General features: G+C 37.7%; 1 protein-coding gene across 6 annotated transcripts in view; it reads right to left on the reverse strand.

Annotated features, from left to right (window-relative positions):
- hivep2a (HIVEP zinc finger 2a) overlaps nt 1-23,274 on the reverse strand; it is a 101,853-nt gene that overhangs the window by 71,809 nt on the left and 6,770 nt on the right. For 2 of the 6 annotated variants that reach the window (XM_088626310.1, XM_088626308.1), the window contains exons 1-2: nt 21,637-22,165; nt 21,059-21,129 (exon numbers count right to left, since the gene is read on the reverse strand). The exons of 2 other annotated variants lie outside the window; for them this stretch is intronic. The gene's annotated coding sequence lies outside the window, so the exon portion shown is untranslated. Of the gene's footprint in view, nt 1-21,058; nt 21,130-21,636; nt 22,166-23,274 lie in introns of those variants that run through there. 2 more of the 6 variants (XM_088626309.1, XM_088626312.1) reach the window with 1 other exon arrangement.

Below are 23,274 nucleotides of genomic sequence, written 5' to 3' on the forward strand. Positions count from 1 at the left end.
TTGTCTTCATTCAAAACATTTGGGTTTAAGTTGTCTTTTATGCCAACATATTAATTCACACTGTTAATGATTTTAAGTGTATTTCTGTTATACAAGCAATGTCACATCTTGTGTGTATGTATCAGTTCAAAACATGCCACAATTTGTTTTTCTCCAGCAATAAGGAAATCACAGATTGTGTTTGTGTTTTTACCATATCTATAAAAAGACAATGTCTGATCTAAGAAATATCTTTTAAAAGATAATAGTGAATGCCATCAAAAGATCAGTGTGCATATTTTAATTCCTGTTTATGACAGTCAATTAGATCTAAAATGGATTTTACCAGGGCACTAAACCATATGCACCATGATGTTTTATTACAACTACAGCAGCATAAATTGAATCACTGCCATGGATTATTGCTGTTCAAATCCCTAGGCTCTGTTTGCTATCACTTTCTTGTGCCCAATATTACACCAATGCGTCAAACATTGTAGCTATTTCTGTGTTCTGGCTTTTTACAAATGACGCTAACATACACATTACTGGAGATAGTCTCTGGGAAGAATGTGACTCACAAACTATGAAGAAGACATGAGAAATTGTCTCCTCTAAAAGGAGAACTGCGTTTATGAAAATTAAATGAGAGAGACTTACTGTAAAAACAGTTGATTAACCTCATCATGCTACTGGAAGATAATTTTACAGCCAGAATCACCAGCATCCATTGCATTGCTTTCTTATGGACACTAATGTCTCATTTCCACTTGTTGATTTCGAGCTATACTTGAGACAACCGATCTGGGCAAGGTGTAAATACAATACATTTCCACACTCATCCAACTACACCTTGTCACACCACATTATACCATCATGAAGCAGTCAGATCTGTGCACACCATGCACACCAGCAAACAGTGCCTAATTCTACATCATTACTGTGCACACCACCAGTCAGTGCCACCTTCTACATTGTCACTATACACATGAACAATCAACTGTGCTTTGAGTCATTTTTAATCACAGCACACCCAAAGCAGAAAAAATAAATGCTTTAGTGTCATATGCACCACAGAACAAAATAACACTGATATACCGTAACATAAATTAGTCATTACTAAAGTGGTCAAATATTTGTCCAGCATCTCACTGATAAAAGGAAACCAAACAGCCTACCAGTGAATTTCAGGAATCCACAGTACTACAATCTGCATCAAGTAATTGTATTTGGAGATCAAATTATTCTGATGAAACAGTTGTACAAGCATCTATCTAGAACTCCGAACTGGATAAAAGCACAGTCTTCAACTCTTGCTTTCCAATGCACAATTGTATGTCTGATTGAGAATGCCCACTCATTCTGAGACCAACATATGTTACTTTTTTCATATGTCACAGAAGACAATGGTCTATGCTACAGCAGAATAACTCTAATCTTTATCTTATCAAACTTATCAAAAATGCAATGGCATTTGAAACACTGACACAACATAGGACACAATAGGATTTTGATTGTAATTCTGCACCCAAATGGGAGGAGTGGTTGCACTGTGGCTAAGGATCTGCGCCTGTGGCTGGGAGGTTGCTGATTCAAATCCCGTGGCCAGCAGAGGGATCCTACTCCATTGGACCCCTGAGCAAGGCCCTTAACCCCAGCTGCTCCAGGGGTGCTGTCCCTGCGCTCTGACCCCAAGCTTCTCTCCCTGTCTGTCTCATGGAGAGCAAGTTGGGGTATGCGAAAAGATGAATTCCTAATACAAGAAATTGTACAGTATATGGCTAATAGGGTGATCTTAATCTTAAAATCCAATTTGAAAACATTTGACACCTTAACAATCCTGAAATCTTTCTCTTTGAAAAAGAAATTGTTGCCTCACCTAATGACTTAAAAATCATACAGTTTGAGCCAAAGTATCAGCATAAAATACTGAGTATTTGGAATAGATTGAGTTAAATTATATGAACTATTTAATCTGTCTAGCACTGAATTCTCTTTCAGAGATGCTATGTGTATCAGCCAATTAACAGACACAGAGTGAGAAAAACAGAGTCTGGGGAATTGCTAATTTAAGACCTCCTGAATCCGTCCAGCAAACAGAACTATGAGCATTAGAGGAAGCTTTAGAGTAAAGTTGTAAGAAAGCAATACAGCCTTTTAACATGACACGTGCTAACAAAGACATCATTCAAAGGATGATATGTAAGCTTACAGGGCATTAAGTAGGCCCAAAACATGAAACGGTAGCTCTACAATGTGTCTTCAGTAAAGGAACATTTTCCGCTTTGGAAGCTCTGAATACATTTTTTATGTGTGTGTTTGTGAACTTGGTTGTTGGGGGATCACCGCTTCAGGCGAATATAATCAAAAGCATGTCACAGTCACCAGCTTGCACCTCAGTGTTCTGCTTCTACCACTGTGCTTGCTTTGCACTTCTACGGAAGCTAATTTTTATGCTTGAGATATTTAAATTGCTTTGGGGTCCTTCTGGAAAATATAAAATGCTATAAAATGCAAGGAAATATTTTTAAATTGTAATGAGACAGAGTGATTTGAGCAGGTCGCTTAGATTGGAAATTACTATTATACAGCCTCAGGGATATACATGAATTTAAACATAATAAAATATTAGATGCTACAAAGCCAAAGCCTGCATTTGGGTGACTCCCCCAGTCCAAATTTGAGGGGAAACACAAATGCTCTGGGCTCTGTTTTCTGTGAATAAAATTCACAAAATCCCTGAGGGTAAACTACAGAAGACATGTATTCATCAGTTTTGTGCCATGGTCCTTTTTTAACACACTGAACGCTGCATTTGTTAACTTTCTGACAGAGCTGATAATACATTACATCACATATGTCCTGCATCCTGATCAAATGTCTGACAGGACACCATTTTTTTACAGTGTTCCTACACTTCAATATCACTCTGCACCTATGATGGTAAATTGAAAATGAGATTACAATATTTTTCACACTGTTATAAAGTACACAGAGAAGTGGTTTCAGTTTTTAATTGATGATCATTTGCACAACCTTCCGTTTGTGGCTCTTAAAGGCAATCAGCATCTGAAGTAGAAAGAAATTCCTGCAGCTGTGGTGGCAGCAAATCTCCAAAATAACATTGATCGGGAGGAGCTTCATGAGATCTTGTGCAGCATTAGAGAAACAGTCAGTAGTTTGGAGAGAGAAAATAAATCTGTCTTTGACGTATGTTCTAAAGCACTCAAGAAGTGAGGTGCAGCTGTTTTGGCCATTAAGAAAATTTTCATTTAACTTGTGTTCCTCATAACACTTCTTAATGCTTTACAAGTAGCGTCCATTTTCTGTGATGAGAGTGGAAATGATTAATTTGATGCAATGCTGGGCGGATGTCCTTGGTACAGTGTGAAAGCCCAGATGAAATCGAATTTCAATAGGAGTTGCAAGGACTTCTAACATCTTCACTTGCAAAAAAAAACAAGAACATCACATTTGCAAAGAAGCACGAGAAGCGTTTCAGCAAGTACCTGGATTGTGCAATAATTATTTCAAATTTAAAATATACTGTGTAAATAATACAAAATTTATGTTGCACATGATGCAGCTGTCCCTTTAAAAGTATAAACATTCCAGAATAGGAAGATACTGTAGTAACACGGGGCTGCAGGTATTCTGATAATTTATTCTTGTAAACTACTCAGCTTAGTTTAGAAAAGTAGTAATAGCCTGAAGGACCTCTCATTTGAGAGAATTCAAACTCTTATATCTGAGTAATTGAGAAGCAATTGATAAAGATGATCCAGAGAAAGCTGTAATGTAGTGACAGAGCAAGAGGATCTTACTGTTGTTTTTTAAAGTGAATATATGCAGCTAAGACTGCAGGAATACCAGCTGCCCAAGCATATACATTGATGTGTACAATATTATTGTGCTATTCAAAATCTAGGCATTGTCTCTCAATATTTGCCTTGGTTTTATATGCATTCACAACAGACACTGCAGCTTTAAAGATTAGACTTTCCCGTGTGAAAATATTTGAAAAAATGGTACAGTGGACCACCAGCTACAGGTAATTTGACTGATATTTACTGTTTTGACATTTTACAAATTATATTACAATAGTACAAGATGTTCCATTTATTACAAATATACAGTCTACAGTACCTGCAGCTAGCCATAATCTTGATTTTCCTCTAATCCTTCAGTCTGCGAGGCATTGCTTTTGTGGAAACTGGTCATTTATGAGCAATATATAAAAACAACAGCTACGATGTTGAAACTATGTAAGCCAGGCAAGCAAGTGGTTTTCATGAAAAATAAACATGTACTGCGTTGGAGAATGAGAGTGTGGAGGACTGAGGCAATGATGCAGTGAAGCAAGCAGTGGACGCAACATGCCATCTGGTTGCCAAGCAGCTCTGCCAAGCAATCAGAGCTGCTAAGATCCTGTCCTGAAGCTATCACTTCTAGGGGTTTACACTGAATAACCGATGCTTTAGAAATGATTCTCACCTGGATACAGCCAATGGTTTTGGGGTGTTTTTTGAGAACCAGTTATTTCCAAAAAGAACAGACATCTGTGTGCATGGAGCAAGACACTAATACCACTATTTTGTTTGTTGTTTTCTCTGTATAGGTGCAGCATACTACATGTAGAAAGGTCATCAGCCAGAGAAAACAGAAAGGTAAGTACATTTTTAAATTTCAGGCAAAAATACTCCACTGAACTGTGCTATAATCTCATTTTGGGCTGAGTAATAAGCAAGTACAGAAGGTTGCCATCAGGATTAAGAAGAACAAATGAAAAGATAATTGAAGATTTGGGATTATTAATATCCTCTGAATGCATATCTTTGCCATTTGTGTAATATTAAACAAATTTGTCACAGCAAAAGGAAATTTTTGAAGTTGTTTCTACAGACAGAAGCATTCTTAATGGAAACAATGTGTGTAGTACAGTAGCTCCAACATACAGTAAAGAGAACGTTTCAAACACTTTGTATGTTTTTGGCTCAGTTACACACTTTAGCAGACCTCATGTTGCTGCTGCTGTTATTCCTCTGGTTGAGTACAAAGAGTTATGACTATCAATTACATCAATTTTTCAAAGACAAAGATCCTACTGCACTATATCTGAGAATTCTAGTTTGAAAAGATATCTAGACTGTACATACTGTGTAAGTTCCACATATTTTCCAGTGAGCTTTCCTTTTTTTAGAATTAATGTTTGCTCTCAGTCCTATTTACAGTAGTTAGAGGTCATATCTCTCGCTCCCAATGAATGGTATGTTTTGAAGCCACTGGTACATCTCATACATACCATAATGCACTTTGTGCTATCTGCAGATCGTGCTGTATCTTGTATATATCCTGGCATCAGTTCCGTAGCTAGTGCTTAAGCCTGCAAATAAGGTGGATACTACAGAAAGAAGGAATATGGCCCATGACTAATCATAGGGCTTACATAGCTCCTAGCTTATACCTTCTCCTATGCATGCAGTTTGGTAAAATGTAGTTCAATACAACAGCTTAAAAGGATGTGAAAAGCCTTTGTTTATAACTACAGCGAGCATCAGATTTAATTGCTGTCCTAAGGCAGGTTGTATGCTTAAATTAAAAAGTGTGGCCAGGAAGTTACAATGTCAGTTTTAGGGAAGCTGCCAAGACTGCAGATGGGGCAGAGAAATAGGCACAGAAGAAAAGATGTGCTTAACTTAATACCTACTGTATCAGGATAAACAAAAGGTCTTAAAACTGTTAAATTGGGATAATCTGGAACCTGCAACGCTGTTGTCATTATTTGCAAACATTCGACATTTCACGATCCCTACTGTAAATCTTGCTGTTAGGCCAAAGCCACACTACCTTGACAGCAGTGTAATCAAGTCAAGTGTTTGCTGGAAACTCTTAATCAGCTACCGAATCTGCTAGCATGAATTCCACTCTTTTCATGCCTACTGGTCAATATTAGCAGGTCAGCCAAGTCTGTGTCAAGTGCTTGATCTGTACTGGCTTATCCCTGACTCTCTACTTCTCTTCACAAAACTACTGTTCATATTCAAGCTTTTGCAGCACATTATTATTTTTTTTACATATAACATTATACTGTTAGGAAGGCAATAAAATGCATCATGTACTGAACTGCTTACATTATCAATAATGCTTGAATCCATGCAAAACCTGTGTGTTTTTCAAAACACATGAGGCCTGACTGTTTAATGCCTACAGTTCTTTTTAACACCAATATAAGAGTGTGACTTTGTGCAAGACCTGCAACACCTATTTCACAGGATTCAGCCTGAGCAAATGATGCTGTTTCTCCATTTCATGGCGCATATCTAAAAAGAAACTGCCACCTCGCTCTAATTTAATTCAAGCAGTTTCAAGATCTGCACCATTTGGTCCAAAATAAGCTTTAACTGGCAGTAAGATGGGGCAGCAATAAAGACTTATTCACTGTTTTGTATTACAGTAAAAATCGTGTAGCACATGGAGCAACAATAACCTATCTATTGCTTTGCTGCACGATATTTTCAGCTCCAGAAACAACTAATTCAGATACACATACATTACCTTCACTGGATAACTCTGTCACGCTTTGCTGTTAAATGATACTTGTGGATGTATTTTAGATTTCAGCTCGTTCTAGACGACACAAAACCACGGGAAGTGTCTCAGACTGCACATTTATAAAACACAGAAACATCAAATGCTGAGAAATTACACTTCCCCCTACTGACATAACCCTGTGGAATCAGAAGTTCAGATGATGTGGTGTTCATATAAGCCATAGAAAGTCTAAATTACAAAAAATGTCACTCTCAAAAGTGCCTCATGAAAACCTGTTAATGTAATTCTCCTTGCACTTAATAACGATTTGGAACAAAAAATTTTAACCACTCTCAATATATTTTTATTGCAATATGAACATTTCACAATAATATTTGTGTTTCCATATTTGGCGTGTTGCTATACATTTATAGTTTTACAATGTATTATGTCACATTCTACATTTGATATTTTTTATACTATATTTATTACTGACTTACAAGCAAATGCAATGGCAGTTACAAAGCAAATGAATAAAAGTAATGAGTAATTACTGTAACTATCACTTACGCTAAACATACTTTTTTCTCCATTTTATATGATAAAAGATCTCTTTTTCTTTTAATATCTTTTTGACTCTGTCTGAATGGAGAAAGCAAATCAGTACAGTGTAAACACCAGACACTTCCAGTTCTGAATCTGAAAGTCAAGCAGTGTTAACAGTTGTGTTTACCTAGGTCCTTGACATTACTTTAAAATACATATGTGCATGTGAAAATAATTGAAAATAATTATCAAGAATTACAGCTTGTGTAGGACCTGACCTGGGATCATTCCTGGACTGACATGAGTACTTTCTAAATTTACAGATACCTGTTGTATGTGACATTTCACGAACTGAAAGATGGGGATAACCTTGTCAGGAACATGTGTATAAATACTCTGTACACGTTCTAATGCATAAAGTATCAACAATCATTTCTAAACACCTATTCATGGTAGTAATGGAAAGTGACTGAAGCTCTTGTCAGACTATAAAACGTTCCTGAAAACAAAAGCTTGGAATCTGAGCACCTTGTGTGTCTTCTTGGGTGATCCCTGGAAAATGGCTAAAAATTAAGTCTCATTTCAAACCTTCGCTGAACTGCTTTATGATTTTTAGCAACCTCTGCACTTCATAGAAAATGTACAGGAGGGAAACAACACTTCCTCATAAGACTTTAAAATGTGATGTTTAAAAATACATGTTAAGCCCATCGTTATCCTGCAGTATTTCTTTAGTAAAGAGGCATCTTCTTTATAGTGGAGTCCAATCCAATAGTGTGCTATGCTACTTTCTCTCAAGTGCTTTGTTTCCCTGTTACTTGCATTTTCTCCTTTCTGTCCTAGAGACAGGTGTGTTTTTTGGACATCGTCAAGGCAGCTAATCTTCCACAACTGAAGCACTGACTTCTGTGAAGTGGATGCTTAAGCCATGAGACTCTACCTCCTGCTACTTTTACTCGGAACATGTTGAAAGTTGCTGTAGTGTGCTCAGCAGGGTGGAGATTCAGAATCCTGTTGGTGACAGTCTGAGACACCATGAGAACAATATTTAAAATCGTGCTTGACTGCGGCATTTTGCTCACTCAATATTTTATTGGCTCTAATAACCTTACAACTATGGAACCTGGACTGCTGTTTCAGAAAGATCTGAATCATTGAAGGCATCACAATGAATTGTGTAACTAAATGCCAGGGAATCCTATGACAAGCCAGTTTTAATAATCGTTAAGTCATTGGAATTAAGGAATGCCGATATTGTGAAGTACCCAAAGTAAACACTGACACTGCTGAATTTCAAATTATAAATATGGAATTCTTCATACAGAAATACAATGAGCAGATAAAGAAAACTCTTAAGACTACTCAGAGTCAAGATGCCCCCTTACTTTGAAATTACCCATTCTAATTTTGCTAATCTATGTTGGACTGCTACAGAATTTTTAGGATGGATGTGCAGGGAAGCTTGGATGTGTATTAATTTATCAGTCTGACGGCAAAGTGTGACAAAGAACGGGGTGAGAGTGGACAGCAGAGACAAAAAGAAACTGATTTCAGTCACAAGCAATCAAGCCCAACATGTTCTACATTACTCCTCTTAATAATTATCTGCTCATGCGTATATTTGTGCTTTCATGAATATCCTAATATGTGCTTTAACTCATACTGTACATTACAATATGGGAAAAATTCACAAAGTACTTTAGCTCAATACTGTGTTCATAATAACACATCTTTTTAAAATGCAGAAAAGGGCTGAAGTCCTACAAGTGTTTATTGCCTTGTTTTGTATAACTAATTTATTTCTGCCTAGTGTACCAAAAGTGATGACAACTTGTACAGTAAATGATACAAATATCTAAGATTTTAACGTGATAGTGTGAATTTCTTATGCTTTTGTGCAGTTCCAGTTCTAAGAATGTATACTACTGCAGTAATACATCACATATGAATATATCTGTATATACAGGAATCAATTTCTTTGCAACAAAATAGGGTATAATTCTTTAGTTGCAGATTATATTCTGAAAAGTGTGTGCTTTTTGTTAATTTTCCACACATTTATAAAGTTCACAATATTCACTACTCAATGTATTTATCCAGTTCACTACAAAACACGCCCACACCCACCTACGCACAGACTGAGAAAGAAAAAACACAAAGTGCTTTACCTAGCACATCCAGTCTGATAGCTATTATATAGCAGTTACAAATGCCAAATGATGCAAAGCTCAGAACATTTTCTTGTCACAGATGGCATGCATCACATTAAGATGAAGTCACCATTCTGATTCAGATGGTGAAGTTCTCTTTAATATGGTACTCTCAAATGGCAAGCACTTGCACATTTTAGATATGAAGACATTTCAGCCTGAGATTCAAAGTCTGAGTACATATTCCAAAAAGCCCTTATTAACATACAGTACATTGACAGACCCTGATATTGGTTTCCAAAGTAGGTTTTAACAGCTCAAAGCACAGTTTAAAAGCAGTGTGAGACAATCAGGTTTAGTTAATATTAGTGTAATTATAAAACTCATTCTTACACGACATTATCTCAAATAATATCAGTACTGTAGGTGAGCAATTAGTTACTTAATGGGCTATATGTCTAATAAGGAACAAGTAATAGGTTTATTCCATGCTGAAAAAAATAAGAAAGAAAACAACGTTTCGGCCCTGGAGCCTTCTTGCCGAAACGTTGTGTTTTCTTTCTTTTTTTCAGCGTGGAATAAACCTATTACTTGTTCCTTTGCAGCCTACGCATGCTGACGCAGCTACCCACCTGAACTATATGTCTAATATTTGAGCTGTTGATTGTAGAAATGTGTGTGACTTCAATTTTGTATTTACTTAATAAATTCAAGTGTGGGTATTTATTTTAATTACTTAAAATAAAACAAAATAAATAATTACAATTTAAAAAATACACTAATATGTACTGTTTAGAATAAGTAGTTGGTGACCTATGGATATCATATAATATATATAATTTAATATTAAAATATTCTATAAATATACCCTGGCAAAAATTACAAGTAAAAATAAGCAACCAACTCAGTTCAACTGTAAATGTTAAATAAAGGTAAAAGATCAGATACTGTATTTGGTATGGATCTACCAGTATATGTGAAAGTACACAGTATGAGAAAGTTTATCTCATGAAGAAAATATACTGGAAGTACACTGTATGCACATTCCTCAGAACATAAATAGGGGATATTTACTTAGGAAATCACATGAGCAGGAACTGGTTATGAGAAAATTTTTAATAATTCTTTCTGGATACTGGTTTGTAACATTTAAATACTGTAGCTGCCTGTGCTACTGAACAAATGATGTGCAGTTAAAAAACTCTGCTTAATTGTAATTTACTGTATGATTCAGTATAATATTTATACATACCATAGGTCAAAATGTATCCTTTTGCTGAAAAAGTATAAAAATAATAAACATACACAAATGAGCTTCATATCATAGATATTGAATGTCTGGATTTCTTACTTTCCAGTTGTTTTTTTTTCCCTACACTTCATTTAACAACTGAATTGTTTTCTAAAATATATATTAAGATAAGAATCACAAAACAGTGCAGTCGTGTAGAATACTGCAGATACTATACTGTACATAACTGCCCCCACATTATGATTCACAGCATATTTTTGGAACAAAACATAACTGATATGATGATTACTTAAGGATTGTTCTGATCAGTTTCATTTATTTAGTCTGGTTGGCATCTATTCCCAACTATATACCAGATAAATTGGCTGTTTGAATTTACTTGTGGATTTTACAAGGCCACTACAAGATTTTACTGTGCCAACATACTTTGCCACCTAGAAATTGAAACACAAAGTATTAATGTAAATTCTCCCCACCCCTCAAAGAAATTGGTGAATTAACATACAGTACATGCCAAGTTTAGTTTTACTACGCAAACACAATTGTAAACAACCATTTGCTCTTTGTAATTGGCCTGTCTGCATGATCGAATTTAAAATCAGGTTACAACATACTGATAACTTATCTTGGGAGACAACAGGCTACGCCATACCCCAGTACAATGGCCGTTACAAGAACAACACAAATGTCCATTGTGTAAAGTTCTTCACGATTTCCATACCAGCTATTTGACTCTGTCCCTGCGTGACGTCTATTCCATTTTTCCATTTTCTGTTGCGGCCTCTGTGTTGAAAACGCCGCATTTCAATACAAGGATGGGTGTAAATGATTGTATTGAAACAGTTAATCTGATCTGAAGTAAATAATACGTTTTCAGAATCGGCAAGACACCGTTATTGTGAAATCAGCCACATTTATGAGCTCCCATTATCTGACACACATATTATTGCACAATATCTCAACACTGAACTAAGGGCCAGCTCAGGGACAGACCGTAGGACTGTAAAGGTTCATACTTCTTCACTAGGGAAAAACATAAGATGTATTAACTATGTAGCGAGTCCCATGTAATGCTTCCATACCTGGATGATTCCAACACTGAATTCTTTTAAATTTGGAATGCTTTCCATTTTCTGATTCACATCTCCATAATTTTCCCTAGATGACATGAACAGATAATTTTCTCTTTCGGGATTTCTTACTATCCACAATGTCTTGTTCCTTAGAATCACTCCCAGCTCTTGATATGATTGTTCCAAAGCTCTGATCGACCATCTATCGTCTCCCTCGGTCCACCGTAACTTTGCTCTCTGTCTTACTATATATATATTTTTTTGTCCTCGACATCCATCATCAAAACCAGCACAAAAAAGTTGCATCCCTGGTATTTGCTCTCTTGAGTATGTGGGTGTACACAAGAACACTTCCGCCTGTGCACAGCGCAGCTGTGAGCTTTTGGTACCAACTGGTACTTTAGTGAGTTCACCACCTGTTCTGTACTTGGCAGTTAAAAAAAAACAGCAAGAGAAACTGCATCCTCTCCTTTCTCTTTCCATCATGAGCCACACATGTGGCATAAAAAAACATACTCTTTGACAGGAGAGATTGTTAAAGTGGTAGGCTACATAACATGCACTTAGCTTTTTAATTCCTTATTTGTAAATATGTGCACTCTCAGTGGCTCTCTCTACATTACTATGCGGAATTACTATCTACAGAATATACGATTTCTGAAAACAAGACTTGAGAGCAAACACTCTGGGGATCACATGACCTTTACAAGACATCATATCCCTTTACCAGACTGCTAGTAGGTACTTACTAGGAAAATGATATCCTCTAGTGTGAAAACTGTTTTTTATATTTACCAATAGGTCAGGGAGCAGTTGTAACTATCCATCCATCCACTTTCTAAACTGCTTTATCAAATACAGGGTTACAGAGGAGCCAGTGCTTGTCCTGGTAAGCCGTGGACGCAGGGCAGGATACACTCCAGTCAGGATACCAGTCCGTATCAGGGCAGACACACAGACACACACACTCACACCCACCAGGGCCCATTTTCCTGGATGCCAATTAACCCACCAGCATGTCTTTGCACTGTGGGAGGAAATCAGGGGCAGGGGCACCCAAAGGAAAAGAGGGAGAACATGCAAACTCCACTTAGATAGCATCCCAGGTGCAAAATGGAACAGATGCAATGCAATGCTGACCACTGCACCACCATGCCACCCACAGCACTGTGTAAAGCTCTTCCAAATTTGTTTTGTTGAAGGAGTTAAATAACATGTCACAAATCACACAGAACACATAAAATAACACACGCATGAGTTAAGATTGACCAAATCTGATTGCTAAAAAGCAAGAGCAGTTTACATGAAATGCAGTTAATTGCACAGACTTCAAAATAAAAGGATAAAAATTCATCTACAATATTTTAAGGCAGCTGGTTAAATCTTTCAAAGAAAGGTCAAGCTTTTGAATAATTGTACACTTTTCAGTTAACTCAGTTTTGACAAGCTCAGATTTCAATTTTTATGCAACTTTCAATCAATGATTACAGAATATACACTGTCATCAGTCACAAGGCATCCCTTTACTAACTGAAAACCCGGGCTTTGAGTACAAAACCAATGGAAAGTCATGTAATTTTTTAACACAGCCAGATCCAAACCTAAATTTTTCTCATGTTCAGACACATCTCAGTGAATCTGAAGATCCCTTAAAGGTTTACCGCTGCCAACTCACACCACATAAAAGGTGACTAAATAATATTTTATTGAATCTACGTTAAACAGGAAGAAGAACAGAAGCTTTATATCTACAGTGTACACTCTTTGCTTTCGGCTACTGCTTATGGCTGTCAAAACCTATTAAATGGAAAAAGTAAGAAGTGTTAAGTCCACACCCAAGTGAGACTGTTACACTTTCCAGTATGGTCCTACTGTTTCTTTAGGACTGAATATTTCGTACCACTTCTTGAGAAAGAGTTATTGTTAAGAGATATGTTGATATCTGAGTAACTGAGTAACAGTAACAGCATAGGAACTGAATGAGAAGGGTGAGAAAATTCAAAGTGTAATTTCATTACATTGTACCTATTTACCAGAGGTTGAGACATAACATCTACAAAACAGCATTTCTGCATTCATCACACATCAAACTCTTTGTGAATAATAAATTCTAAACAGATTTTTTTTTTAACTTTTCAATTTTACGAGTTGCTCAGAAGGACTTGTGATTCACTCCAGACCACTTTACCACGTCCACCCATCTCCCAACTTTCCGATTCAGTGTTACACAGGAGCCGGGGCTGATCTATGTTTGTTAGGGCAATACCCAACTATCGACACACACTAAGGGAACACAATGTTAAGCAAACAAATTGAACTACAGTGGTGAAGTAGTTACAAAACACTGCTCACAGGCAAACTATAAAAGTGTTAGTGTGGAGTGAGGGTTTTTTCACTCATACAAATGTTGCCTGTGCCAACAAAATATATATTTTTCTTTCAGAAGGTGAATTTTTAGTTTAGGTTCTCAGGTGTATTTATTTTATGTTTGTTCTCTTTAATATCCTGGCAAAGTCAGACTACATTTAACAGACTACAACATATTAACAGACAAATAATCATGCATACACTGAAACTATGTGTGAGACTACAATATGAAACTGACAAACAAGTGCAGTAAGGCATGTAGAGGAATAAATGCTTTGCTACTTTGATGACATTCAACAAATATAAGGCTTTTGATGCAAGCATCTTACTCCACTGCAACATTTAAAAGTGCAGACATCCCTAATGCCCCTCTACGAACGAACATTTGAAATATGTTATTTCCCTTTGCAAATACGAAGGCTGACCAAATAAATGTTCCTTTGTCTCAAAACAGTATGGTATTCACAGAACGTGACTGTACTGTACAGAGGATAAATGAACAAGAGAAAAAACTGCAGGCAGCCCAGGCAAGCGGCTTGGTACTGCAGCCTTGTCAAGAAATGAGTGCCTGGTTTCAATGTGCCTTCTTGGGCAGAAGATAAGAGCAGCTCCTCTGTGAGCGTGCAGCTCAGGACGTTTTCACTTTCCTTTTTCCACAGGCGTCGGTAATTATCAGCAACCTCTACTGAAAGAGGAAGCACTGGACTGCAGCTGAGAAAGTTCCTAAACAAGACATTTGCATTTGTGCTGAGGAGGAAACGAAAACACGTAGTTACAGTATGTTGAAAATGGTTGGGCTTAGGGCTCCTGCTGGGTCGAATCCCAGTTGCCTGGAAGTTTACCTAGACGTTACCCCGCTCACAATCAGCAATAAATTGAGGTTCAAAACAAAGTCATAAACTTCAGGTGTGAAATGAGCAACTCATCGGATACTCCTACATCCGGACGTGGATAGTTTTGTAAGCTTAGTTTCAACGTAAGGTAAACATAAAACTAAGAAACATTCCCCACTGTAGTTACCTACATTGTGCATTATCATCCAGCGCAATGAGTCATTATTAAAACATGTGGTACAAGTTACTTATTCCTGACGGTGAGAGTGGGTGGCCAGGCACGAACACTTTAGTGCAGTGCAGCAGGTGCTAACAGTAAGGTACTCTACTTTTCTGAGGCAGCATCTGTGAAGAAGCTAAAACTGAGAAAAGTAATGCATATTACGCAACCTGACTAGTTTCTTTTGTTCTACAGCTTGTTTTCCACCATACTTCTACATCCAATATCTCTACAATGAAACATCAAATTTCCATCCCGGTAAGGGTATTAGGACGGTGTGTTAATCCAAAATGTTTTGCACCATATTAAGAAGAATACTTACATTTAATGATTGAATAGTTCCCGTTTCTACATTTCAAATTAAAACATACAGCAATGAAGAGAAAGAACACACATATGAATAATAATCTAATACAGTATGAACTTTTCATTTAATCTTACCAATAGATATCAATGAATATATAATGGAAAAAACAGCACTTCTTTCCTTTAGAGTTTATTGATCTACAGAATAAAAAGATCCCATTTCTTTCAGCTGCTGCTCATGTTACAGCAGAAATCACAGTTAGTCATATGCATGTTTAGCTTTTGTACAAAAAAGCCTGAATATTTCTCTTTTACCCTGATTGTACATTTTCTCATTGCTGTTTATCAGACACCACGGCTTCAGCCCTATTTTTAATCCCTGTTCACACCATTATACTTTCAATCAGAATCAGTGAAGGACACCACTGTTGTCAGGGTTCCCATAGTAACACAATTTGTATTTCTATACAGTTCGGTTTCACGCATTGTCTACACCCGAGGTTCATACAAAAGCTAACCAATGACCAATAAATAGGACAAGCAAAATTCAGATTCCTCCTATGATCAGAAAAGCACAATGTTCTTTAAAGGAACAGAAATATACAAACCATTATCGTTACTATATAGGTGCTTGATAGAAATACGAAAGTCTGTAAATACAAGCATGTTGATTTTCTACAGTCAGTTCAACAACATCTGCACAGTCTCACCACCTATCTAATGATTAGGTTTGAAAATTGTTAATTACTCCACAAATGGCGGATACATTATTTTTTAGGGGCTTTCCTTAAATTCTAACAATTCAGGTACTATTTTACTCTGCTGTATTTCATTACAATACTGTTCCCAAAGGACAATGGTTGGTCAGTACTGCAAATACAGATACGGAATTTACAGTTCTTTATGCACAAAATACAACTGAGATATCTACTTAACGTAAGACTTTAGAATAATAATTTTTCAACACACATGGAATATTAACATATCCATCCATTTTCTAACTGCTTTATCCAATACAGGGTCGCAGGGGAGCTGGAGCCTATCCACACAAGAAACAGGCCCAAGGCAGGGTACACCCTGGATGGGACGCCAGTCCATCGCAGGGCAACACACACACATAAAAACGCACACAATTTTCAGTCAATTTTCTCAGAAGCCAATTAAGTTGCATTATGTCTACGGACTGTGAATGGAAATCGGAGCTCCCAGGGGAAACCCAAGCAAACACGGGGAGAACTTATAAACTCCACACAGATAGCACTCTAGATCTGGAATTGAACCCAGGGCCCCAGAACTGTGTGGCAGCAGTACTAACCACTGTGCCATCATGTTGCCTTGTATGCAGAATACCTACACTCTTATTATCTCCAAAGAATACTGTTTGCTGAAAGACACAAGGCATCTTTTTTTTTTCTTAAAGTCCCCTCCAACTTAACCAGGCGGGTACCAGACACACAGCCTCAGCATTCTGACTAAATATAGCCTAGCTATGCAGTGCTATGTCGTCTAACAGACGTTGCCTGCAAAAGTGCAATGGGTTGCACTTGTGTAGGTACTGTAGGTACGTGTCTTCCGGGATGAATCACGCGCGCATCATCTTGTGACAGAGTACTCAGAGCACAGTTGTTACAAGACCTAACCTTTTACAAGCCTTCACAATTGATGTCATCTCCAACCGGTGCTGCAGAGCTGTCTGCTATATGCAAATTTAATAACTTTAAAATGACTTTACTGACTGTCTGTGTCAGGGGAAAAACCTGCGTCCTCCCTCCAAAGGTAAGATTACACAATGTAGTCTTATGGCTCTTCTCAGGTCTGGCATATCGCTTGTTAGGCACAAGATAGAAATTCACACAATTCCTACAGCTGCTTGAAAACCCCTCCAATGCATTTGCAGCTGTGAGACCCTTAACCATCCCACAGTAAACAAGACAAAGTCACCAGTATCTAAAAGTTATCCTTAGGGCAGGAAATGGTTAGCGGAGGAGGTAAGCTGAATAAAAGACTGGAAATAAAAGAACAGAAATCTAAGAAAAATTCAGAGAGCTGCGGGACAGTTTTTAAGTTAAATGAATTAGCAATGGGCAAGAGCAGCGTCAACATACCTTTTAGTTAATTTCTCAGAAAAAGAACAAGGATAATTTTACCTTTGACTCAAAAAAGGTTCCCAAAAGTTCTCAGCTGCGCACTGCCAGCTTGTATCTCTGCCATGGGAGATTATATGTCCTATGGTGATTTGTAAGTCTGTGAATGTATTAGGCAGCACTGCTGGTGCTGGCGAAATCTGGCCTGCAGTGCCAGGCTGTGTCTTCAAGTGCTTTACACTACAGCACAGTAATGAACAACAATGGGGGCTTTGTAGTGCTGTTGAGCTCTTCTATCACTATCAGGACTTCAGCAGTTACCCACACACAGTGGCTTTAGTACATATTAGAACCACCAGACTCACAAATGTTTGTGGAAGTTGTTATAAAAACTATCTAAAGAAAGCTAGGCAACTCAAAACAAAGTTTCATGCACACACGCTGGGTAAACAGTCATCTTATTTCTAAATTGTTTCACGGTCTACAAGGAAACAAGGAGTAATGACAAAACGGTTTATTTTGCTTTTTTATCCAATGCATTTCTTGTGCTCAAAGAAATGTGCCTACTCATGGTAAAATCAGAAATGCAATATTCATTCATGAAAAGGGCTCAAAACAGAGCCAAAGGATTATATAAAAATTAGAAAAGCATCTAGATCATGCAGATCAGATATGCAAAAGAGTGGTTTAAATGGGTAGATTATGCTTAACCTGATAGATTTCTTTGAGCAAATAAACAAGGATTGGTCTGATAGCTGGCAAATGAAATTTAATGAACAACAAAGAAAGATATTACAAGCAGGAAAGAAAAAGAGAATTGTAAATATCTAATATATGGTACTGAACTGGAAGTAGGCATAGATTAGACATACTTGATGGTGTTCATGCTGAATCTTCACTTTATTCAACTACGCAGTGTGGGGAAACAACAAAAAGGTCAATAAAATGCTTATATACAGTATGTGGTTAAGAGTGTAGAATGTAAATCAAGTTATCTTAAAATTGTCATCAATTTTAGAAACCATGCTAAAAGATACTGTAGTTTCATTGTCAAAGGAGAGCAAGCAGACTACTTCCTGGTCTGATGGGGATGTCACTCAGACAGTTTTTCTAACCTGAAATAGAGAGCACTACATTGGAATTTGATTCAGGTGTTAAAAGTCCTGAAAGGCACCAAGCGCAAGACCAAGTGCACTAAGAGGATTTCTTCTAGATGAGCAGCAACATGAGGACCTGAGGGCACAAGTGAAATTAAGTTCAGGGCCAGTCCAGACAGAGGGCAGGGAACATTTTTTTTATACAGGGGAGTATGTGGCTGAACTACTGACTATAAGATCCTTCAAGAAATAGATTCTGGATTTTAGGCATTAATCACCTATCAAAAAATAAAGCAAAATAACCCCAAAATTATTTTCTGTTGGTTCTAAAATAATTGGTGAAATCGATTATAAATTTAGCAATTTTATACTTTTTAGATTAAAAAAATATATATAAACGACAGCAAGGTGAATAGCCATTGGGTGTGCTTCCAACATACAGTATGTAACAAAACATCACGACTACTGAAGCATTCCCATGCTGTCTCCTGAACATGAAGAAAACAAGGGTGTGACTTCAGTACAAGGATGTTTCTGCAGTTCACGTTCTCGGTCTCCTCAGCCTGATCCACAGAATTAGTCCTTATGCTCGGGACTAATGATCCCCATACACCACACCCCATTCCACCAGCTACCAGATCATACTGTACCACTGTCAGCAACAGACCTACAAATCACATATCATTGCCTTCAAGTCACAAGTCCAAGACTCAGACTGCCTGTGTCCACAAGTCAGCAGAATCCTCAGACATAGTCAACAAGATACTACACATATTTCACAATTTCTTCTCAAAAATGTTTTAAAGGACAGGCTTTTTCTGCCCTATATGAGGGATACAGCTTCTATTTCAAATTACAAATGAACGCAGAAACCTTGGGTTTTTTTTTTTTACAGCTCTTTGTCTTTGATGTTTTTCTGAGTATAAAAGAAAACAGATTTTGAGGACTACTAATATGAGGGAATGACATTTCCATGTGTTTTATCTCTCAGAGATAGTGATAATATGGCAAACTGCACAGTAGAGCAGCAGAAGAACAAAAGATATAACAAACCAGAACTCTCTCTAAAACTGTTATTTTGTTGTTGATCTATGTAAATGTCTTATTCAGTTACAGAACACTCCTAATGGCGTAGATGGCTTGTCAACAAAAAACATTATCATATTTGTTTCTGTCACTGCAACTGGTGAGAAGATTTTTTTTTCTTTTACAAGTATACTAAATCTAAGGCATAAAAATGCATGCACATTGCTTGTACAGTATATCTTGAAGGGCTGAACAAAAAAATACACTTGAATAAATGACCTCACCACTTATTTGTTCCTTTAAAGAGCCTTCATTTATACATTAACAATTAATACAATTATTGAAAGTCATATGCATTCATCTTATGTGCTGTAATACATATTATATGCAACTCTCAATAGTCATGTTACATTTTAAGAAAGCATGAAGAAAATGTTCTGTAAGTGCTTGTCAAACAGCTTGTTCATCCACTTTCTGCAACCTGTGACATTTACACACAACTAAACACCCGTGCCAACCCACACAGCACTGCCAAATCAATGACACAGATGCCAGCATAACACTTCTGTGTTCTAACCAGAATGTGATCCCAGTCCCTCTCAGCTGGCAGACATCCAGATTGGTAGAGGAGAACACATTTCACAACAGCAATGCATTTCAAAGGCTTACTCATTCTCCTCCTTCAAGGCAAACATGATGGTTCAGGAGGGGAAAAAAGATCCAGCCAGTTCAAGAAAGGGCAAGTCTTTCTTTAAAACTGTAAAACAACTCATGTTAAATTATTTTATGCTCTGGATTTTTCATTGCCCCACTATAGCACTGGATTCATTTTTTAAAAGCCCGGCAAAACAGTGGCATCTCTTTAGTCCTCAAAGCTCTGCAAATATGAAACAATTAAGCATGGTAGGCCCTTCTCAAAGAAGCAAATTAAAAGGTTAAATCGGAGCATTACTTTAAAAATAAGAAAACACTTTGCTTTCTAACTCCATTGACTCAAAAGGACTATTGAGGCCTATCCACAGCAAAATGATTAATTCCATAACAATAACGGCTGTTCTTTCGCAATGGCACAGTGAGCAATATTCTCTCAAATGTGATATTACCTAGATTCACCCAGTGGTATGGCACCTTCACTACACTGACACACTGCTACAAAGTGACAGGAAGAGCATGTCAAACTCGAAACTCAAAGTTCACAGAGTTAAAATGATAACCAAAGAATATTCTTGGGCACTGTCAGTGGGTGCCTATGAAATTCAATGCTGAAAATAAAAATAGGAATATCAAAAAATACATATTTCATAAGCTCCACGTACACTCTATCAGGTAAACAGGAATAATATCTGCCCCAAAAACAAAATCTTGTATCATCTTGCTAACTGGCTTGATCCAAAAATAACTATTGGTCATTTCACTGTTTAATTTTATCCACATTAGTTGATTTTCCTTTTCAGTGGCATTTTCAATGCAAAACATTTCTCCCTTTCCACTCGAAAGAGAGAGAACACATCCTGTTGTTCAGAACAAGTATGCAGGCAAGCACCCAAGTTGAAGCCCACAAATTGCAAAGAAATGAACATATTCAGTCACCCACCTCAGTCAGCTGTCAGTCCACCCTTCTTGGCAGTCCCAATCTAATCCCAGTTCACATCCATCTCACAAGCCCTGTGTTTGAGAGACAGTGAAAAGGTCACCAACAAACTCTCATACACACACAGCTACAGTACACTAAAGCGAACCCAGCTAGCTCCCGTCCAAGGGAAGACATTTTTTGGGGACTTGTGAGGTAACAACGTACCAGTTCAGTACGTCACTGCAAAGAGCAGGTGCTCAGAACAGGCCTGGGGGCACACCAGACCAAAACCTGACCATGTCAAAGTGAACTGGCCAATGAAACAACTTTCCCATAATTGTTTCTGCCCTAAAGACAGCACAGAGAATTGTAGCTTGGCACACGACATCACTCTATGTCCGTTTAATGCAGAACTACCCCAAAGTTATAGCCCACAGTCATGGGGACTAAAACAGAGAAGATCAGAGATGCAGCCAGCATTTCCCTGCAAGCTCTGAAGCAGCAGACCCTGCTCTGGGCTCCGCAGGCCGACGTTATTCAGCATTATTCGAGAGCTGTCTCAAAACCGGCACACGGCGGCTCACATGCGTGCTGCCCACCTGACAGTCTGTCCTTTGCATCCTCTGAGTAATGAAGCCTCCTGGGGTTAAATTAGCACCTAAGCATCCAGGTCCTCTTAGCGTTAGTGAACACACTGACATGCTCTGAAAAGTGAGCTATTCCCATCTACTGTCAGCAGCCTTCCCTCCCTCTCTGTCACTAACCCAGCTTGTACAGAGGAGGAAAGAGAAAAAAAATTATCATATTTCTTCGGCATAAACACCTGCTTGCTGATTGGCTGGCTGAGAGCAGTGGAAACATCAATCGTAGCAGCGATGCAGGCAGTGGCTGTTTGCAGAGTGCGGAGATAAAATTAGGTCTCAGCTGGTTCTGCTGCAGAAACCGAGAGACAGAGGGAGGTAGGGAAAAAAAAAAGACTACTACTTTCTCAAAGCAGGAAGGAGGGGAGGCCATGAGTGTTTCCTGTTGTGCAGCTGAGGCAAGCAAGGACGTCACTGTTCACACTCCCTGGGGGCGTCAGCAGGACCAGGGGCCAAAGTTTAGACAAATTCAAATACACTGAAGGAACCCACTGTAAATACAACTTGTCCTCCGTTGCTTTGAATTAAAAATCACGGGATTATAGTTTTGTTTTGTTATTGGATCTCACATTAAATCGCATTAAAGAAATATATTTTTTTCCTTATGGAATTCTATTTCTACAAACGTAGAATGAATTCTTTGGCTGTTCCGATACAAACCAGACTTTTTGACTTTACGATTCCCGCAAAATAAACTGCCTTTATCTCAACAAGACAAGGTCCTGGTGAGGAACTGAGTTTACTATTTAGTCATAGTTTGTGCAATACACCTAGCAAATTTGATACCAGGAAACTAGTGTTATAATACTTTGTGGCTTGATGAGGAGTGAGCTCTTATCACGTGTTTTAGAAGATGCAAATAAGAACTTCTCCCACTTTTTTCTTTCACTGAAAATATGATTTACAAGGAGGAAAAAATAAAGTTTTCTTCACACCCTTTTTAATGGGCCTGTGTTTTTTTATTCGCAGTGTTCATTCTTAGCACTTCTCATTTGGCCTGGTTTCCAGAAACAAAGAGTTGTTTCACCATTGTTTGGATACAGATCCTAATCCAAGCAGAGATAGTATCCAACTTCCTCCTGTACTAATTCTGTTATTAAAATTAAGTAAATGGACATCTCACAGCAAAATACTATTCACCTTAACACTACAAAACAAATGGAGATATGACATAGGGCTCAAACAAATTATGTTTGTAACGCAGCACCTACTCGACAAAGTATCGGTGGACTCAGTTTCATTGTGTGTTTTAGCGTTAGGCGCATCACACCAAGCGCAGTCATTTCCACAGGTCTGCAAACAGGAGCACCACACAAGCTCTTACTGCAGTGCATTAAATAAAGCTGCTTTATGATTGATTAAGAATAAACTACTAATAATTCCCTCAAAGCTACACTTTATCTCTTTGCTGTATGGCAATGTCGCACAGATTTCATCGTCCAGGGTTTTCAGGAGAACTCCAGCAGAAAACAACTCCAATGAGAGCTCAGACTGAGTTTCCTTGTTTATGCCATACGAACGAATACTCTAATATTTTAATAAATTACTTATTTTTAAAGAACCAGTTCCAACTTTAACTTGTGAGTTTAATATGTT

Source organism: Lepisosteus platostomus, chromosome 3 (genome assembly GCF_059453375.1).
Source record: "Lepisosteus platostomus isolate fLepPlt1 chromosome 3, fLepPlt1.hap1, whole genome shotgun sequence".
Lineage (NCBI taxonomy): Eukaryota > Metazoa > Chordata > Actinopteri > Semionotiformes > Lepisosteidae > Lepisosteus > Lepisosteus platostomus.